We start from the raw sequence: 20,744 nt of genomic DNA on the forward strand, positions 1-20,744 counted from the left end.
GTAGTCAGATTAGCTCCTTCCAGGCTTGGTTCACTGGGAAGAGCCCAGAGTTCAAAGCTGGGACTTGAGGGACATCTCCTTCCTTTCTGTCCCACTCCCCTTCCCCCATGTGAGGCTCTACTGTGAACTAGCATCTCCTTGGTGGGGACACATGGAGCTAGTTTCGACCAACACAACTCTTCTTGAACTCCAGGTCTTCACAAGAGGCAGCATCTTTTGGGGTCATTCGTTAAACTGTTTTCTGCATTAGTAACTAAGAGGAAGGTCAGGAACAGAGTCTTCAGCCTCTATCCCCATCTGTGATTGCATCTTAGACTCACCAAATAATAAAACATCGAATTTCTAAGTGATCCTAGAATTCCTCTGGTGCTACTCAGCTGGTAGGTGACAGAAAATGATGATAATGATGATGATGCTATAATAAAAGCAAATATTTACTGAGCAGCCAGCATGTACAATCACCATGCTAGGTGCTTTATAAAGATTCTTTTGAGTCTTCCAACAATCAGATATTATCACCATTTTAAGTTGAACAAACTGATCTCAAAAAGTGTAGGTGACTTGCTATCACCATTAAGCTTATGAATTGTAAAGCTGGGGTCTGAAACTGTTGAGACTAGTTTTACCAAGAAGTTCAAAAGACTCTGGGAAACAACAAATGTGTTTTCCCCTTAATATTTGTCCACTGTCCTTAGGCAAGATAGTTTGATTTATGAATGTTCTCAGATATTGTCTCCTTAGAAGCACAGGGAGCAGGAAGAGCTTTGGAAAAATCCTTCCAAATATCACTGACCTATCATGGTTAACATTTCTTCTCTCCTAGCCTACGTGTCTTCTGACAGCTGCCAGTCATTATTGCCTCTCCAGGGATCCTTACTTTATCTTGAAACTAATAGCTTTAAAGCTCTAGAGGTATACTGTCCTTCAGGGAAAAAAAAAATTCTCTGTATACTATCAGTCAGCACCCCTCCCTTCCAACTATGTTCTGAAAGTCATCTGTACATACAGGAGTTTAAACATGACTACTTCTCTGATGTTTTTCCAACCCCCGCATTTATACCTCTCTAACTCCTAATCCCCATGTGTGAACTCTGAAGATCTTTGGGCCTAGATTTTTCATAAATCCATGTTTCTCTCATTTCTCTGATAGTAATAGGTCAGCCTTCTCTTGAAATCATAAGCAAATTAAAATTTAAATTGACATGACTTGTGGGAAAGGACTGCCATTCAGATATCTGTGAAAAGACAACAATGGAGATTGGCCAGCATGCCTGGATGATGTTAGAAATTTTGGCATGCAGTCATAGAGGGCACAGAGACTAATCAACTTCAGGCAGGAAAGTTTTATTTACACGTTAGCATGGCAGTGGTCTGAAGTAAAACTTCAGCCCACCTGAGACAAAGGGAGAGCTCTATTTATGCTTTTCCTTTGGGAGTGGTCAGTTGGTAGACGGGCAGAGGTTTAGTTAATGGGCCAAGTAGTGATTGGGCCCAGGGGTCTGCCAGGGTGGGAATTGAGAAGGAATGGTGTGGAGCCAATGGGTAATGAGTAGTGGGTGTTTTTCGCCCTTTTAAGGATGGGACTGTGTATAGCTGGAGAAGGGGAGGTTTGGGCAGGATGCAGTAGCCGCAATATGTTATTCTGGCCACAAGGATGTTTAGCACAAAAGGCTTGTCGAATGTGCCGTTTGTGAAAGCCTGCATTTGGAGTGGAATTTTCTAACAGATGAGAAGTGAGGGGTGTTTGTTGCTAAACCACTGGGGTCATCCAAGATGCCCTCTCCTCTCAGGTTCAGCAACTATAAGCTGACTTTTGAGCATATCAGTTTTCCTTGGGACCATTGCTTACTGTAATGACAGGGAGAAGGAGAGAAGATTTGGGAGAACCAAACTAAGGTTCTGTGCAGTTTCAGCTGCCTCCTAAGTCAGTTGACCAAATACATTCCTAACAGCATTTGCAGGACAAAAAACGAGAGGCTCCTTGTTGATATGTATGCATTTCATTTTTAGCTAATGTAAGTCTAGAAATAAAACAAATTGATCTGTTGAAATCTTTACTGATGTGTGTTTCATAACAACTACTGTGCAATTCGCAGTTGAATTGATGAGTTCCCAGGGCTATGTGTTTCTGTAAAACAGAGGCATCTAACTTCGAAAGCTTTCTCCAGGGAAACAGACCTATTTGAGCTAAATCAAAACAAGATTAAAGAGTGATTAAAGCGCTGTGAATAAGACCTGTGTGGAAAGGCTGGAGGAACTGGGTTTATTTAACCTGGGATAGAAAAGCTGCACAGGGATTTTAGGGAGAACTTCTCCCAAATATTCCCCAACCAGCACTTTCCTCTGTCTCCAGCGAGTTTAGAACAGGCAGAATGATCGTAAAACTGTATTAATAGGGATTGGCTGCAGTCAGAGACTTCTGAGACCACTGAAATCATACTGTGGCTTGAACACTACCCTAGACTAATGAAATCAGAATCAGAGGTGAGGCCCAAGTATTAGCCTTTTTTTAAAAAGTTTGACTGGTGATTCTAATATGTAGCAAGGACTGAGAACTGGGTTAAAGAAAGGGATCAATTTCCTGACAATGTGGGTCATAGAAACTGTTCTGAAATCATTGCAAATACCTTCAAAATTAGGTGAGTCATATTTGAGCTGGATTGGCTAGGATGACACCAGAAGATTTAGTATCTCAAGTTCTCACGTGGCCATTCTTTCTGCTGTTAAGTTGCCTGGGAGCCCCAAGTCACAAAGAATATCTCAGCATAGGTTCTCAATTAATGTTTGTTGATGAATGAATGCTAAGGGAGGTCAAAGGAGGGCAGCTGGCAGTTTGTGATGCGGTTGGGCAGAGGCAGGTTTCAGTAATTGCTTCCTAAAGATAGCGATGCTATGGCTAAGAAAATGCCACTAGACTTTGTAATTCAAAGATTCCTGCTAAGCTTCAAGACTTTAATATTGAAGAGTGATAGAGATGGAAGCCAGGATTCAATGGTTAACAAGGAAGCAGGTGGTATAGAAGTGGAGGTAGTATGTGTCAATTTCTTCTTTGTGAACTTTGCAATTAAAATAAAGAGGAAACAATAAGCTGCACCTGGAGTTGAGAGATTCCCCTGTCAAGTGTGAAGGTAGAGAGGAAGGACCCAGTGGAGAGGGACATGTTTAAGGTGCTGGGCAAGGTAGCACAGCCGAAGGAAGAAGGCTCCAGAAGTTAGAGTAATTCAGACAGTGTGCCTCTTGTCTACTTGGTTGTTTCTGTGAAACAGTCTACTCGGAAGTCTTTCTGATTCATGGCTGAGGGGTTTGGGAAGGACTCATTGGTGTGAGAATCCTCCTCAATGTGGAAGCAAGCAAAGTGGCTTGGTGGTAGTCTTACTGATAGGGTTAGCCAGGGGTCTGAGACAGCTTAACCTGCATTCCCACTGACTGGTCAGAGATGGCCAAAAAAGCTCAGTTGGGCCCCTTTCCCCATCCGTGAAACTCAGACCTCTCCTTGGGGGTCTCTCCAGAAGGGGCACTGGGCTCCAGGGACCAAGGTGGAAGCAAATAGCCCTCCTGGAGGCTGGGCTTGGCCCTGGCATGCTATCAATTCTGCCTCCTGTTTTGGTCTAGCAAGTCACTAAAGGCAGCCCTGGTTCCGAGGGAGGGGGCATGGATCTACCTCCCAGTGGCTAGAGTCTCAAATAATTTGCATACATCTTTTCTGCCACAGTTGCTCTCTAGAAATGACAGGTTTATAAGGTACAAATAGTGAATATTAAGTAGCACACACACTGAAGGGCCTCTCTCTGTCAGTAAAACAGGGAACGATGCAAATGCATGTACATGGGCTCTGGTCTTAGACTCACCTGGTTTCTAAGACTCACCTGGATTAATTAACCAATGGCTGTTGGGCTGCTCCTTCATCTGTGAAATGTGGGAAATAGTCTTACCTACCTTCTACCATTATGCAAAATACCAGAAATCGATTGGCTTTTATAAAGGGGGTTTACTTGGTAACAAAGTTACAGTCTGAAGGCCATAAAGTGTCCAAGGTAAGGCATCAACAATAGGATACCTTCATTGGATAATGGCCACTGGGTGTGGAAAACTTCTGTTAGCTCCGAAGGCATGTGGCTGCTGTCTGCTTGCTCCCAGGTGGCACTCTCCAAAATGTTGCTCTTGGGATGTTTTGTCCTCTCTTAGCTGTAGCTGCTCTCCAAAATGTCACTCTCAGTTGTTCAGAGCTCCTTCTGTCTGTGAACTCTTTCTATAGGACTCCAGTGATTTAATAAAGACCCACCCTGAATGGGTGGAGTAAGGCCTCCATGGAAATTATCCAGTCAAAGTTCTCACCCAGTTGATTGAGTCACATCTCCATGGAAACACTCAATCAAAGATTCCAACCTCGTCAACACTAATACATCTGCCCCCACAAAATTGCATCAAAGATAATGGCGTTTTGGGGGACATAATACATCCAAACTAGCACACTACCCCTGTCTGGAATTGGGTTTTCTGGAAGCAGAATCTGAGAGAGAATTAAGCAAAGAAGTTATTTCTTGGGGACTGTTCTTGAGATTATCACCTGCAGAAAGAAGGGAAAGAAAGTGGATTGGGCAGAGGGAGAGGTAGATCTGAGATGCAGGCTCATTCATCACCTCAACCACCCCTTAGGATGGATGGCAGTAGGGTTGGTCCTTCAGATCAGTCCTGAGCGGGCTGAGGGTGCTAGGTCTCTCCCCTTGGTCATCAGACATGGCCAGCTTGGGAGGGAAGTGGTCCTTTGTGAGGTGACTTCCTCTAGAAAGGGCTGAGAGCTGAAGGCTGTCTGCTGACTGCGCTCCCAGAAGCTGGGACAAGCCCTCCCTGAGAGGGCTACTGGGCCTGCGGTCTCGGTGTTCACCACAGGCTGGTAGTAATACTTACCAAGCACCACAGAGCTCTGAGACACCGTATATACGATCCCAATGCCACTTGTCATTTGCCAGTGGTGGAGGTGATAAAGAGTGTGTACGCCAGATAAGAGAGGCAGTTTGTCGAAAGATGATGTGGAGAAAGACCAGAAGGGGGCTCATTCAGATGGCAGGCAGCTGGATCAGTCTTTCACAGTGTCTGCGGGACCCAGGGGTCAAAGGTAAGCAGAGAAAGCCTAGCTAATGGACTGGGCGACAGGAAAGATTGCCAGTCTATTGCAGCCCTGCATCAGTGAGGTAGCACCTTCACTGTGGGAATGAACCAAAAGGCCACGGGACCACGCCCCTTCTCTTCCCAGTGATTACTCTGAATCACTGGGGCAGGAGCTAATGGGAAGATAATGGGCTCTGGGTTCAGATCCCAGCTCTGCCATTTCCCAGACATGTGAACTTTAGCAGGTTAATTAATCTCTCTGATCCCAGCATCCTCACTTGACAGTGGAGATCATATCATAGTAAAAAACTTGCTGGGTTGTAAAGAGACTATAGGTAACCCATGCTTGAGTTGTTTAGAAGAAATGCCTGTGATCAACAAGTGGAAATGTTTATGGTAGATGGGGTCACTATCTCCTTCCTTCATTCAGAAATGATCTAGGATGCATCTCGGACTTTTTAAATTCAACCTAAATATTTACTGATGTCTGCGCTGATCACCCTACCATGCACTTGCAAGGGCGTGCTCTTGCTTAATCGTCATGACTGTGCTATTTGGCACAGTTGTTGCCCCCTTCCACAGGCATGGCAGGTGAGGGGTGGAAGGGGCAGCCAACAAAATAAGTGGGCTGGCCAGAATTTGAACCCATGTCCTTGTCGCCAACTCTATAGTCCTTTCTGCTGCCTCATCACTGTCTGGCCCTAAGTCGAGGTAGAGATGAGGCATTTCTCTGCATGCCAGCATGTGTCAGGGGGTCCAGGAGGGCCGGGCGGGCAGCATGGGTCCACAGCAGTGTGCTCGCCATGAGAAGTCAGGTATGCATTGCAGGATGGCGATTCGCCATCGGCAGCACAGGCTTCTCTGCCATCGGCTGGGATTGTCAGCTTTCTTCAGAATAATTAAAAGAAGGCAAAGGAGGAGGAAAGGGACTGAAGAAATAATCTTTGTACATTTTAATCTGAGCGCTTTTTGAGCAGTGTGATAAGGCAGGCTGTAGAAATGTCAGCTTCTCCTTATCTCTAATTGCCTTAAGTAGAGGCAGCCCTAATCCCTGTGTGCACAGGAGCCTGGGATGGAGAGATGAGGACAATTGATCCTGCTTTTTAATTAACAGATGAGCTGCTTAAAAATGATAGTATATCAGGGGTCGTTTTGGAGCAGGAGGGAATGGAAGGGAGAGTTGCCTCCACAGCAGTGACATTTAGAACAATATTGATAAGCGTCAGCATTTGATCTCAGTCAGCGGCTGGGGCAGGGCTAAGTGGGACGGACATGGTCATAGAAGGCTGCTGTCACGGTGATAGTGGATTTTATATTCCTCCCCAGGCAAGCATAGAGAAAACCCTTCAATCTACCGAGTGTTGTGTGGGGGGACCTCCAGATACATGTGTGCACAAATTTGTCCTCATACTGCCCTCCATGATGACACTTGTTCAGGGGCAGTTAGTTAAGTTGGTGTTTTGGTCCTTTCTAGTCCCAAGCTCTAGAAACCCACTATAGCTATGTGCTAGATGTCCCATCTATCCCAATGGGAAGAATGTAGAGTAAGTTTGCTGCAAATTGACTGATATGCCTGTGAATCAATCCCCTGAGCACCCAGAGCTCACCACCGACACTCATCCTATGCATCTGGTCTATATGGAGAGGCTTTGTCCTCACTCTTGCAAAGTCCTTTTCCTGAGTCCCCGAATAAGGTGCTGACGAGTGCTTTTCTTCAAAGTACCTTCTATTCTCCCATGCTGGGGGCTGGATTTTATGCTTTGCATCCTCCTCGCCTCACTTCAAACCTAGTCTTGCATCAACTTGGGTACATCTTCTGTGATCCACGGTTTACTTCCTGCATTCAATGAGCATCACCACTACCTAGATATTCCCATTGCCATGCCCACTCCATTCCCAAATTTTATTCCTTAGGGTGCTGTTGCCAATCTGGGTAAGAACTAAGATCTACTTTATCTCCTGGATATTAAAATGTGAACTCTGCTTCTGGCCCAGTTGGGGATAGAGGAAGTAAGAGGAAGCTTCATTGTTGAATTAGCTTCCAAAGACCCATCCTTGCAAAAACAATCTTACATTATTTTTCTTCTTTGACTATTTCCAAGGTTCCAGCATTCCGGGGAACTTCAGGGCCAAGTGACAACAGGTTATGATATTTATGACTCCATTAGAGCATGCGCTAGAGGAAAAGCATTTTTCATTAATATTCTTACTATAGTAATAGATGTAAGTCAAGGGGATGGACCCAGTGAGTGTTTTCCTTTCCAGGATTTAGTGATTGGCTCCTCTGTAGAATATGACTGTTGATAGCCTTCAGCCCATTCCACCATTTATAACTTTGGCCTGTCCCTTTTAACTCTTGTCCCCATTTTACTTATTTTCATTTTAATTTTTAAAGTCTCCCCCAGGGCTCTGTTTTCAGGGAGATACACTGATCTGCAGTTATGCTTCTCTTCCCCCTTTAGAATAAATATGTTTCTTAAGAATGGGGGCCATGTTTTATCCATTATGGAAGCTCCCTAATAATAACAATAAAGTTGACATTTGTTAAGCACTTACTTTGTGTCTGAGGTAGTGCTCTGCTTTTTATGTGTATTAATGCATTTAATATTCACAGTGACTCTGTAATGGAAGTACTCATTATCCCTTTATCAATGAGGAAGCAGATGATGGGGACTGTTAAGAAACACAACAAAGTTAGAATACTGCCTTTCTGCATCTAGCCCAGTGCCTGGCTCATTTAGAATTTATGGAATGAATGAAAAGTTAAGACACGGATTCTGTATCCAGTTCTGCCACTATCTTGGACAATTTCCTCTAAATAACTGAGTTTTCTCCTCCTTATCTACCACCTTCCTCAGGTCCAAGTTCATAGCATGTGTTCAGTAACTATTTAGTACATGAATGCTAAATGGATGGATGAAGGAATGAGCAGCTGATGTCAGAAGGCTCTTCTAGGTCCAACAGTCTATATCTGCAGCTTACATTGATCTCTCTCTTCTCTGACCTCTCATGGAACACTCTGCATTTAGATATTTGATTATATTGTATCTTTTGTTGATTCTAATGGTACAGAGCATGTGTCTTGCATCCCACAATATATCATATTAAATTTCTCTTGTATTGCCCAATGTGGCTAGTCCAGCGTCCAGAATATACCAAGTGCTCAGTAAATATAGATTGAACTTGAATTGGGTATTGCTTCAGCACACTTCAAGCCCGAAGAAACACTCAAATGGCAATAACCTCCTGGGCTGCTGTTTTAATCTATAGAGAAACTGTTGTGCAGTTTCTTCTAAACAGATGTTTTTGACAGGACAGGAATCATCCTCCAGGCTGCTGGCTGGAGGCACAATTTGACATACTGCCTCAGTGAACTTACCCAGCCAATATAAATGCTGGTCTCCAGATAGAAATTGTATTTATGCAGCACTTAGTAAATCCAGAGGGCAATGGTCTGAGAGGGAGAACCCAGGGTAATTGGCAAAGTTCCTCTAACTCAATAAACTGTGCCTTTAGATGGCTGCAAATTCACTCACACACAAACAATCTCAACCTTCTGATCAAGCTACTTTTAATCTTGGGGGGAAAATAAGACTCTCAATCTTTCTCCTGCCTGGAAATAAAGGCCAAAAAGAATACTCAGAGGAAAAATAGGATGGGCACATAAAGATGGCCTCATCAGTGCCCATGGAAATAAAAAAGAATGACTTAGACAGTGTTGAGAGCAGCCAGAGTCATGGCTTCCTTTGGCACCACAGACACCTGAGCAGGTATTGAAATCAGACTAATCAATGTATGTGTTGGCTTCTTGCCATGGATATTTAGTCAAAGGTCATAGATTCTGTAGGAAGTAATAAAAGGAAAAGTCAATAGAAGACGAGAAAGTCTGTGCCCAGAATGATGGTCCTTCTTCCCTTAGATATCCCTCCTGCACTTACCCAACTTGTTATGCCTTGGAAAAAAGCACAACCATTCCTGTTCTGTAGTTCCTTTGGTGGAATGAACTGTTGTATCCACAGATCTCTGGAGTCTCCTGTTCTGCCAGCTTCCTCAACCACACCTCCACGCATTCCCAGGCCTCCACTTCTCCACTCCATGCACACTTGTAGAGTTCATTTGAGTGATGAGCAAGTGCCTTCTATAAAAGAGCAGATTAGGAATTTGTCCATTTTTCAAGATCCATCTGTCACCATTGGTGCCATTTGGAAAACTGGGTTCACTTGGTGCCTCTTCTGTACCTTGAGATACCTCCACTACACCAGCTATCAAATCACCTGGCAATGCTAAGCTCTCTGGAAGCTCCTTTAGGTCAGGGACCCTGCCCTGTTGATCTCAGTCCCTCCAGTGCCCAGCACAATGCTGGGGAAATAGCACATATGCAATTAATGTTTGCTGAAGATGTGAATTAAATTCTAGCTGGGTTCAAGATGTACTTAGATTACAGTGATGGTGCTTTATATCCTGTTTCCATCTATGCCATTTTTTCCCCCTACAAGAAGGTGGAATATATAAGAATGAAGGACAAAAAGAAAAGACAAAGAAGTTCATTTACTATGGAAATCATCCAGTAAAGTTTAGTGCCTTTTCACAAAAAAAAGAAAGCACCAGTTATTTAACTGGGGGACTTGAAAGCTCACAAAAGAGAAAAGAGGGTGGGAAAATAGAAAGGAAGGAAAAAGCACTTTCCCCACTGTAGAGAGGGCTGGGACTATGAACAAAAGCCCTGTGATTCAGCCGAGAATAGAAGCTGAAAGGACCACAGCTACAAGCCAAGGCACCAGAGGTCCTGCCAACCTCAGCTCATGTGGGGTAGTTGCCCTTTGATGAAGCCAAGGGAAGGGATTTAAGCAGGCAAACGGTGGCTTTAGAACAGCTGTGCTGGTGGACCATTTTGGAGAGCAGAAGCACCTCTAACTTCACCCTTACCCTTAGTCTACACTTTCCATTGCTAAAGAAGCAAAAGAAATAGCTCATTATTAGACTAGAAAAATCAAGATGGTGTTGTTGATAGAATAACTTATGCAGAGAAATCTGGAGACAATTAAGGAAGAAATCTGAGCTACAACTTTTTGGTGATAGGGAGGAGAGGGAGACAGAGATGACCAAGAAGCAAGGTTACAGCAAAAGGCCTCTGCAGTAGAGAGCCCCAGCATGCAAATGTGCATCCTCCACCAGTCACGGGCTTCCACATATGGCCTCAGTTAGCTCCCAAAGTCACCATTTGATGGGACCTGCTGTTCTCTTATTATACTGAGGACATTGAGGTTTCAGCAAAGTTATAGAACAAGACCAAGATGTCACAGCCAGACCAGAAAACCTGCACGAGTCAGATGTCATGGCAATGTTCATTGCGTGAGAACCTCGGGTGGGGAGGAATCACTTTATCTTCCTTGAGGGGCCTCCACCACTCTTGGCAATTGTAGCGGTTTTCTCTGAGCAGTTGAGAAGTGCCTGCCCCACCCCCCACCCCCATGTAGCAAAGGTTAATTAGGCATGGAACGTAAAACCAAAAACCTCTGAGACCAGCCAGTTCATTGAAGATTTATTGAACTCCTACTCTGATTTAGGAATGCTACTATGTGTTGCAGATCTTGCTGAGATGTGAGACCAGAAAAAAATATTTAGCCTCATTGTTGTGGTGGTTGTTACACATTTTCTTGGGTTTCTTGAATAAGTGATTCCCCCACACTGCCCCATGGCTACAGGTAATAAGACTCATAGCAAAAGTGGGAATACTGAGATAATAAAAACCCAGGAAAGCCACTACAAAACCATTGGAGAATGCAAATCACACATGTGAAAGACATTAGCCTTGTCTGATTTGCCTCAGGTTGATTTACACCCTGCCATTCAAGGAAATGGGAAAGGGTCTTGATAAATGCCTTTCTGTGCCTCTGTCACACCAACAACGAGAAGAGTGGGGAAGGGGCCTTTAGTCACGTAAAAGGGGGCTGGTCCCATGGAGGACCTGGGCCCATCTGCTCTGCAGATTCAGGTTAGTCCAAGTCACAGCTTGGTACAATGGACCCAGTCCTGGATTTGGGGTCACAATCCCTGGCTTCAAATCCTAAGTCTGAGTCATTCCTTGGGTGACCTTGAAGCTTTCTGAACCTTAGGATTGCCTTCTGTAAAATGGGGAAAAGAGTTGCAGCTACGGGATTGTTATATGATTCATATGAAACAATACATGTTCCACACAAAGTCAATCTAACAGAGGTTGAGATTGAGGGTTGCTACAAAAGGGGGAGTGGGCAGAACCAGGGAACCAAAGGCTAAAGCAGCAAAGTTGATATACATGAAAATCAAATGGCAGATGTTTTTCAGCACCAGAAGCAGTGTCACCTCATTGCTGGCAGTTTTATTTTCTGAGTTTTCCTGTCGATTCGAAGGCCCCTTCCCATGGCACAGGCCCCCTGTTCCTGGAAGGCAATCCTGCATGGGTCCTCCTTCCCCCTGGGCCTTCACATTGCTCTGCAATCCCGCTCCACAAACACTAATCCCCATAGCTCCTCTCCCAGGGAGGTTTAGCTGTTCGTAATTCAGACCTAAATCCCTCCTATCCCTCAATCCGAGTGAACAGCTGGTCCTGGCTACTGATAGCACTGAAAGAAGTGATCACTTTACTAGGTGTTTCCCTGCATAATAAGTAGGCAGCTCATGACATTTCCGAGAGCATCTGAAACTGCCACCCCCCATCTCCTACCACCACCCCACCATTTGGCAGTGCAAACAGTCTCTCTGTAGTTTGATAGGTGGATAAAGTAGAATCTCCCCTAATTCTCATGGGTAATTCATATGAACCATGGGGCAGTGGAGCAAAGACACAGCTCTAAGGACAGCAAGTGACACTCCACACATGCACACACATGCATGCACAGCTTGAGAACCATGTTTTCATGACTAACTTGTGACCTTAGGAAAGTTGTCGAGCATCTGCAAAACTGGGGACCCTCCTCTGTAAAATGGGGGTCATCTCTTATCAAAGGTCTCCTGTTAAGATGAAAGATGACGGCATAAGGGGATGGATAATTGTGAGTTCTTTAGTTCCTCATCCAACATAAAAGAAAATCATGTACTTATTATTTGCCCAATTATAAAGCTTTTATGGTGATATTGGGGTGATGGGGACACACGAGTAGGGGAAAAAGAAATTTTCCCACTGACCACGACGATCACATGCACCCTTCTCGAGTACAGAGCCACAATTGAACAGTGTCCTGCAGAAATGGTTGCCATGCAGTTTCAGCTAAAGTGTGGGCTGGGCCTGAGGCTGGCAGCCCCAGTGCCTAGGAGCACAAAGCACTCCAGAGTTGCTGAATACCTGAGGCTTGCCATGAATTCAGCCGGCCTCTGGCTGCACCATGGAGCAACTCAAATTCCTGTATTCTTCATGGGAAGAGATGCTCCAGTGGCCCTGGAGGGGGAGAGAGAGAGAGAGAGAGATTGAGAGAGTGTATAAAAAGAGTTTTCCTTGTAAGCAGTTTTGTTCTGGTGCCCCCACTAAACGTGATTTTAAAATTGGCATTGGGTTTGCCTCTCAGGCTCCTTGGTACTGCTCACAGGGTGAAAGAAGATGAGGCTCATTTGTCCACATGCCCCTGTGGCAAAGGGTGGTCCAGGTGACAGCCGTTAGCTCTCTGGGACAGCAGAAGCATGATGGGCCCTGGGCAGAAGAAGGACTGAATTAACCAATGCATTGATTTAGTACCACTGTGAGCCAGGCTCTGCGCTGGGCACGGTGGGGGAGAGAGAGCAAGGCATGGTCTTACCTTCTGGTATCTTAAATTGTAGCCAAGTGAGCCAACACGTCAGCTTGTGAGAAGTTGAATAGCAATACAAGAAATAAATAATAGCTCAATTCAATAATATAGGAGATGCCATGAACAAGGCCAGCCCATGATTAATTACCAAATGAACAGTACAGATATGAAGTGCACAGGAAGAAACCAATCAAAGTGCATCTATTGGCTGCCTCATGCAGACCATGAAACAAGCCATTTATTTCTAAGGAGGCTTGCCTTTGTCTCTTCTTAAGCATTGTGCAAATGGCACACTAGTTCTTATTAGAATCGCCATCCCCTCCTATCCCAGGTATGTCAGTTTGGATGTATTATGTCCCCCAGAAAAAGTCATATTCTTTAATACAATCTTGTGGGAGCAGATTGATTAATCTTTCTGATTAGGGTGTGACTTCTTGATTGATTGTTTCCATGAAGATGTGACTCAGCCAACTGTGGGTAACAACTTTGACTGGATTATTTTCATGGAGGTGTTACCCCACCCATTGAGTGTGGGTCTCAGTTAAATCACTGGAGCCCTGTAAGAGCTCAGACAGAAGTAGCTCAGTGCTGCAGCTGAGAGAGACATTTTAGAGACAGCCATTGAAAGCAGACTTTTGCTGACTCTTTGGAGATGGTAGCCTGGAGTTTTCTCGGAAAAGCTAAGAGAGGACAAAATACCCCAAGAGCAACATTTTGAAGAATGCACAGGAGCTGAGAGATGAGCTGGAACACACCCCGGGATCAGCAGATGCCAGCCATGTGCCTTTTCAGCTAACAGGTTTTCCGGACATCATTGGCCTTCCTTCGGTGAAGGTATACTCATGTTGATGCCTTAGTTTGGACATTTCCATGGCCTTCAGACTGTAAATTCATATCCAAATAAACCCCCTTTATAAAAGCTAATCCATTTCTGGTATATTGCATAACAGCAGCATTAGCGAACCGGAACACCAGGTGAACAGGCTTCCAAAAGGAAGGAGTGGGGGATGCAATTACCCCAAGAGGTCAGCCACCATATCCCTTTTGGGTAACTTCTTTGGAACAATTACCACGTGGTCTTGAAACTGCTTATCCATCTGTCTCCCACACTATTCAAAGACAGGACCCTGTCTTATCTGCTTTTGTATCTTCTCTCCCTTGCCACCGTTTAGTGTGATGACTGCCACACAGAAGCCACTCCCCAAACATGAACTGAGTACATGTTTATATAATGAAAGTGACCTAATGCATTGCTCCTGCTAAGCATATCTGATAGTTATGGGACAACTCTCAAGAGTGGACGATGCTTCACTGGGAAGAATGAGCCTGTAATTGTCAAAATGGAGACACTGTAACAAAGGTGTAGGTTGGGGGCTGATGGTAGGACTCACCATATTTCTTCTTTCCCTTGATAGGGAACTTTTGGGGAGGGGTCTGTGCATAACGATATCTTCCCTGTGATGGCTTCAGAGGGCCAACTGCACCCCAGTGGGCAATGGGAGCACACTGGTTCTCTTCCAGGCTGGGGCCGAGAGGTGGGCAGTGATCAATGGGAGGAAGATAACATACAAAATGCACCTCAAATTTCCCTGCTATGTGAATATCGCCTAATCCTGGGGTTAAATCAGAAAGGCAGACCCAAAAGGGAAGGGTGAACAATGCATGGAGGTGACTGGCAATTAGCAAATATTTGCCAAGAATCCCCTAAAGTTTCTCAGCATCAGTCTGGCTATTGCAAGGGATATGCACGTTGGGTATGGAGCCCAGAGTGTGATAAATACTGCATAAGCGTTTGTAAAACAGATTCATGAATAAATCAGGAGATAAAATACTTTCAATTTTTCTAAGCATTTTTTTATGAAAATTATCAAACATATAGCAAAGAGGAAAGAATTTCACAGTGCACACCCATAAACTCATGACTAGATTCTACAATTAACATTTTACTCAATTTTCCTTATCGGAAATTCAGCTATCTCTATATCTGCTATCCATTCATCAATCTGACACTTTTGATTTTATGAAGGATATATTCCAGTTAAGGAGACAAGACGCATACATATGAACCAATTACTCCGTTTTTAAAAGGACAGTGCTAAATAGGGAATAATAGGCACCCATCTGGTTAGAGCTGAGACGGTGATCATCAACCAGGGATAAAACATTCATAGACCGTTTCATGGAGGAAGTGGAACTTGTGTTTGGCCGGGAGGAAATGTGTGAGATTTGTACAGACAGAGAGAAAGGAACCGTCCAAGCAAAGTCCCGAGGGTGCCTGTCCCAGAGCAGAGGTGAGTCTTGCTGTTCTCAGCAACAGCGGATGCAGTTTCAGAGCCCACGTGTGCAGCAGCACAAGCGTCACCCTGAATGTCATCAGAGTTGAGAACTCGAGCTCAATGTAATGCCCATGGGTGCCCCTGCCCCGAAGGAGCTGAGCACTGTTCTTGCTGGGTGACTCACAGGGAGACTAAAGTGATGGCTAAGGAGGAATGAGCCTTTTCAACCCAGGAATAAAGATTTGATAATGCATATATATGGATATATATGTATACACACATATACATATATACACATATACATATATGTATATGTATATATTATGGGTGGGATGTTGGAAATGGAGAAACTGCTAAGAAGTAGGTGTGGGGTTTTGTGACCTCATCCTGGCAGTGCCTGGTGAAAACTAGAGAGCTCATCCCATCGGTCCCAGTCTGCAAACAGAGCCGAGGGAGGAAACGAACCTCTGCAAGAGCAGGGGAGGTAGGTGCCCTACAAGAGCCTAAGAACCCAGTCTCTGCTCCCAGTACCATCCTGGGAAGGGTTCCTGGAGATTAGCTTTAAAAGCCTATTATATTATATGGTCCTTCCTGGGACATTTGCTTGTGATGGGAACCAGAGGCCATCCTGGCTTGCGTTTAAAAGCAGGTAAGAGAAGGGACAGGGCAATTGTTGAATATGTCTGTACAATTTTGGAAACCAGTTACTTCCCCTTGTCAGGAGTGTGCTGGCCGCCTGCAGCTGGAACGTGCTGCCTGGCCTTTGCTTTTTCTCTTTTCCCTCATCCTCTCCCAGCAAGGGCCTCCCCTTGCACTTGCCTCATTTCTGTCCTCTTGCAACCATTTCACTAACTGTGAATTCAGTCTGCCCCAGATCCCTGGAGCAGGAGAGCCACCCCATCCTTCGGCGTGCATGTCCTGTGCTGCACTGACCTGTGCCAGCTCAGGGGCCTGGTGTGAGCAGGGCAAAGGACACGTGTCCCCATGTGGTCCACCACAGTGGGGCCGGAAAGAGCGATACAAGCGGAGGGCGGGGATAAGTCCTTCATTTTGTGATGCACCCTCTGTGTACTTTTTCAGCTGGATGGCGAACATTCCCTATTTTCTCTGGCTTTTAGCATTTCCATATTTATTGCTTGTTTGCTACCACTGGGGAAAGAGCAAAGGAAGAAAACAACTTCCTTCATTTGAAATTTTAAACATGGACATGTAAGTCTAACCCTCCCTTCCCCGTCACCCTGCAGCCCCAACAATGCACAGAGCTGTAGAATGCAAGAACTGGGAGTGCTGGAGAAATCTAAACAATTTAGATTTACCTCAATTTGCACACAAGAAAAGCCCAGGCAGGGACTAAAGGGTCTTGGTCAGCATCACAGAACTCATTGGTGTCAGTCCTGAGACTTGAGTCTTTAGTTAATTTGTTATCACCACCCTGTGTTGCCTTTCTTTCTATTGAAGTGGAGAAAAGCCTGCTGACATCCTTCTGGGTATGAGATGCTATACAGGAGTCTTTCTGGTGCATTAGCTGCTCTGGTCTTTATGGTGACCCTGGGGTAGGCATTTATCCCCAGCTTCAAAGAAGAGGAAACTGAGGCTCAGATGAGGGTCAGAACCAGGCAACACCAGGTAACCCACACTCTAGGAGAGCTGATTGGCACAAAACAACAGGAGTCAGGAGACAAGGAATAAAGTACTGCACTCTGGGGGCTAAAATGCTCCTTTCTTAAAGGAGAAGGAGGGGCTGTCCCACAAGGGGCCTAGAAAGAAGGCTCTGCTGGGGAACAACACTGAAGGTGCCTTCTGGAAGGATTTCATTGGCATTTCAGGGAGAAAGAGGGGCAGGGCAGAGGCAGCAGGGGGAAGTAGGGTGTGTTCAGGGAACCCTGTGCAGGTGAGCATGGGTGGGGCCTCAACCCACATTCCCGAGGTGGCAAGTGAGGCCGAAGCTTGGGGATTGGTCACTCATTGGGCAGATATTTTCTGAGACCCACCATGGGTTGCACATTCTTTAAGTCTGTGTTCTGAAGGCCAATAAGACTGAGAAGGAAAAGGACATGAGGCCCATGCCCACACATGTATTCTAGGTGACAGAGAGTTTCTGGGGGGTCTCCTTTGACCTGTGGCCGGGATGACAAGGACAAGCTAGCTGAGGGAAATCTGGGTGGGGGAGCCCTTCAGGCATAGGACATCTGGCAAGGGCAGAAGCTTTGAGGAAGGAAGAGCTTGGCACATTGGAGAGAGAGAAAATTAAAGGCTTGTGTGAAATGAACACTGGTAGGGGTGGAGGTTCACTGTAGGGATCTTATTCTAAATGTGATGAGAGTGAAGTCTTGCCTCCTTCTCTACATGGCCCAGCGTTGTCTCCATGGAAACAATCCATCTTGCTTTGCCCAAGCCTCTCCCAACTTTTAGCATTGAGAGTCCCCTGCCCCAGGAGCTCACGCAGTGGTAGATACCTTCCCTTCCACTCTTGTTCTTGCTTATCCAGTCCTGTCGCAATTGTTTGGGGTCATGTAGTGGAGCCCCTGGAAAGTGCTGGCTGTTTCTTTATAAAGTCAATGGCCATTCAACATTTCTGGGAAGGGGGCTGATGTAATGAAAGCTATTGGGGCATTTTTAAGATTCCAACAACCTCCAGGATCATTCAATTTACATCAGGAAGGCTTTCTGCTGAATTTGGGTGATTAATTTGGATATGGAAAGGGTAATGGCCCAATAAGCATGGCTGCTTTGGGTATAAAGAAGGTCTTCTCCATCCAGATGTTCCCGTCAGCACCCTCTCTTGCAGAATTGATTGGAGTATTTATTCCTCATTCTTCAAAACACTGAGGAATGAACTCAAAATAGCTCTATTGGAAGCAGAACTTAAAAGAACAGGCCTTCATGTGACCCAACTAAGCCTGCTCAGGTTCTCACAGGATTAACGCTAGTTGTGAGAGAAATACAGTTGCCTCTGTGCTGAGAGTCTCTAGAATTTTATTTTACTTTTTAATTATTTTTAGCTTCCAGTTGGTTAGGTGTGACATTCAAATAGGATGCTGCCCCTTTAAGAATCTTTACTAGCTAATGGAATCTGTGATCTCACAATCACATAAATCCCTGCCAGCCCCCTTAAGTCAATTCATACTTCTGCAGTTCGTTAGTGGCTCGGGAGGAAATTGCATTTATTATAATTGCCTCTAATTGCACCAGATTAGTGATTACAATTATTGATGGCAGCTGATTATTCATTAGGCATCAAATCAATTCCCGAGCTTCCTCATTACTGGAAACAGTAGTAACTCTGATGAGGAGAGGTCTAAAGGAGGCACGTCCACTCTCTTCTCCACATGGCAGGCAGCCTCCCAGGACTGTCTCTAAACAAGCACCTGAAAACAATTTAGGACTTAAAGTGACAGAGAAGCATCCCTCTCCTCCATCCATTTTCTAACCCCACACCCAGCACCAAATGATGAAATGGTGTGGAACATTTTAAACATCACCAAAGGCTGTTTAGAGGCCCTAGAAGACTCCGTCATCTCTAGCTCTTTCAGGAGCAACTTCTTGGTTGCATAGCAAATACTTCAAAGTTTCCTGGTCCAACTCTTTTCAATCTATATTACCTAGAATGTGGAAAGAGAATAGAGCTTAGAGCTGCCCAGACCAGACTTGAAATGTTGGCTGAACACTTCAGAGCTATGGGAAGCCAGGCAAGGCAATTGTCCTCTCTGAGGTGTAGAATCATCTGTAGATTGTAAGCAACACAAGTGATGAGACGTTCCCTGTCTCTTTCACCATTGGACTCTAGCACCAAGAATGTTGCAGAGAATAAGTATTTGATAAAGATCTGAAGAATGAATGGATGAGTACCTACCTATAAGGGTTGTAGTAAGGACCAAATTGGAGAGCACATTTTAAGGATTTTGTGTGCACGAGTCAAGAAGTAGATGCTCATTAAATGTCATTTCCCTCACCGTCTACTTGCTCCATACTGTAGCATCAAGATTATCTTTACAAAATTATTCTCCTTATCCCTTTATAACATTAGCTTAACATTAACTTTATATTTATTATTCATGTATTTTCTCATTGGTGAACACCAGGGTATTTGTAATTGAATAAAAGCTTCTGGAAGACCTCCTTGCAGGTGACTTTTGTTCTTTGTTTCATTCATCTAGACCTACAGTATGCCAGGAATCGAGTCTAGGGGTATTGAGAGAGAAACAAAAGATAGGTATTAGTCTTGAACAGCTCACAACCAAAGGGACAGGACTGTCTGTTCTATTTCTATACTTTGCATTCAAGGAATCTACAAGACTGAATCAGCCCATAGTGGATGGAGAAATCCAGCTTCGCTTGGAAAGTCAAAAAAGCCTCATAGAGGGTTGTTCAGATTTGTTAATGCTGCCCTTTTGCAAAATACCAGAAATGGATTGGCTTTTATAAAAGGTGTTTATTGGGTTACAAAGTTATAGTCTTAAGGACATAAGTTTCCTAGGTAAGGCACTAACAAAGGGTACCTTTACTGGAGAAAGGCCATTGGCATCTGGAAAACCTCTGTTAGCTGGGAAGGCACATAGCTGGTGTCTGCTTGCTCCTAGGTTGTGTTTCAAAATGGCATTCTCCAAAGTGTTGCTCTTAGGGTGTTTTATCTTCTCAGCTGCAGATGCTCTTCAAAAATGCCACTCTCAGTTGCTCTTGGGCGTTTGTCCTCTCTTTGCTTCTCTGGGCAAAGGTTTTCTTTCAACAGCCATCTTCAAACTGTCTCTCCTCTGCAGCAAACGTCTGGGCCTGTGTGGCTCTTTTTAAAGTACTCAATTGAACCAATTAAGATCCACCCTGAATAGGTGGGGCAACACCTCCATGGAAATAATCCAATGAAAGTTCTCACCCACACTTGATTGCGTCACATCTCCATGGAAACACTGAACCAATAGGTTCCAATCTAATCAACACTAATACATCTGCCCCCACAAGATTGCATTAAAGAATATGGCTTTTTCTAGGGGACATAACATACACAAACCAGCACAAGGGTCATCTGAGATGGGCGTTGAAGCTGAGAAAATTCCTTCAAATGCTTAATGGAGTAATCAGATTTCTAACAGAGCATCTGCAAAGACGAGAGGACAGAAAGAAGCCTATATTCCTAACTGTGTTTGATACATGACAACAATGACAGTGATAAGTGCTGCTTGCTGGATGTCCCAATCCTATGGTGAAAACCTCTATGAATAAGGGTATTTTCTTTCTTTTAGCAACAAGGATCTCAGAAATGCAGAGTCCTCTTAGGGTTTTTCTCTGTGAACCTTTTTGAGACCTTATGGAACCTTTTGTGGCACAGAGTCCTAACCCATACTTTCCCAAAATCTTCAGCTTACCACGATCTACCCAACATTTCAGCACCTTCACTTCTCAGTTCTCCCTGCCTTTCCCAATCCTCCCACCTCCACTTCCATTCATGGTTCAGTTCAAAGAACAGCTGTGTACACATGTAGCAAAGGCATTCTGAGCTCCCATTACCTGCAACGACACAGAGTCCTCTCCCAGTACAAGATGGAAGGATCAGAAGGTCCTTGTTAGGCCTTTATCCTGGGAGCTGATTCTCCTGTTCCTGGTT

The 20,744-nt window shown here is 44.7% G+C and overlaps 1 protein-coding gene across 4 annotated transcripts in view; it reads left to right on the top strand.

The window, feature by feature from the left end:
- NTM (neurotrimin) overlaps positions 1-20,744 on the top strand; it is a 1,043,036-nt gene that overhangs the window by 143,895 nt on the left and 878,397 nt on the right. The gene's annotated exons all lie outside the window — the stretch shown is intronic.

This window comes from Choloepus didactylus, chromosome 6 (genome assembly GCF_015220235.1).
Source record: "Choloepus didactylus isolate mChoDid1 chromosome 6, mChoDid1.pri, whole genome shotgun sequence".
Classification (NCBI taxonomy): Eukaryota; Metazoa; Chordata; class Mammalia; order Pilosa; family Megalonychidae; genus Choloepus; species Choloepus didactylus.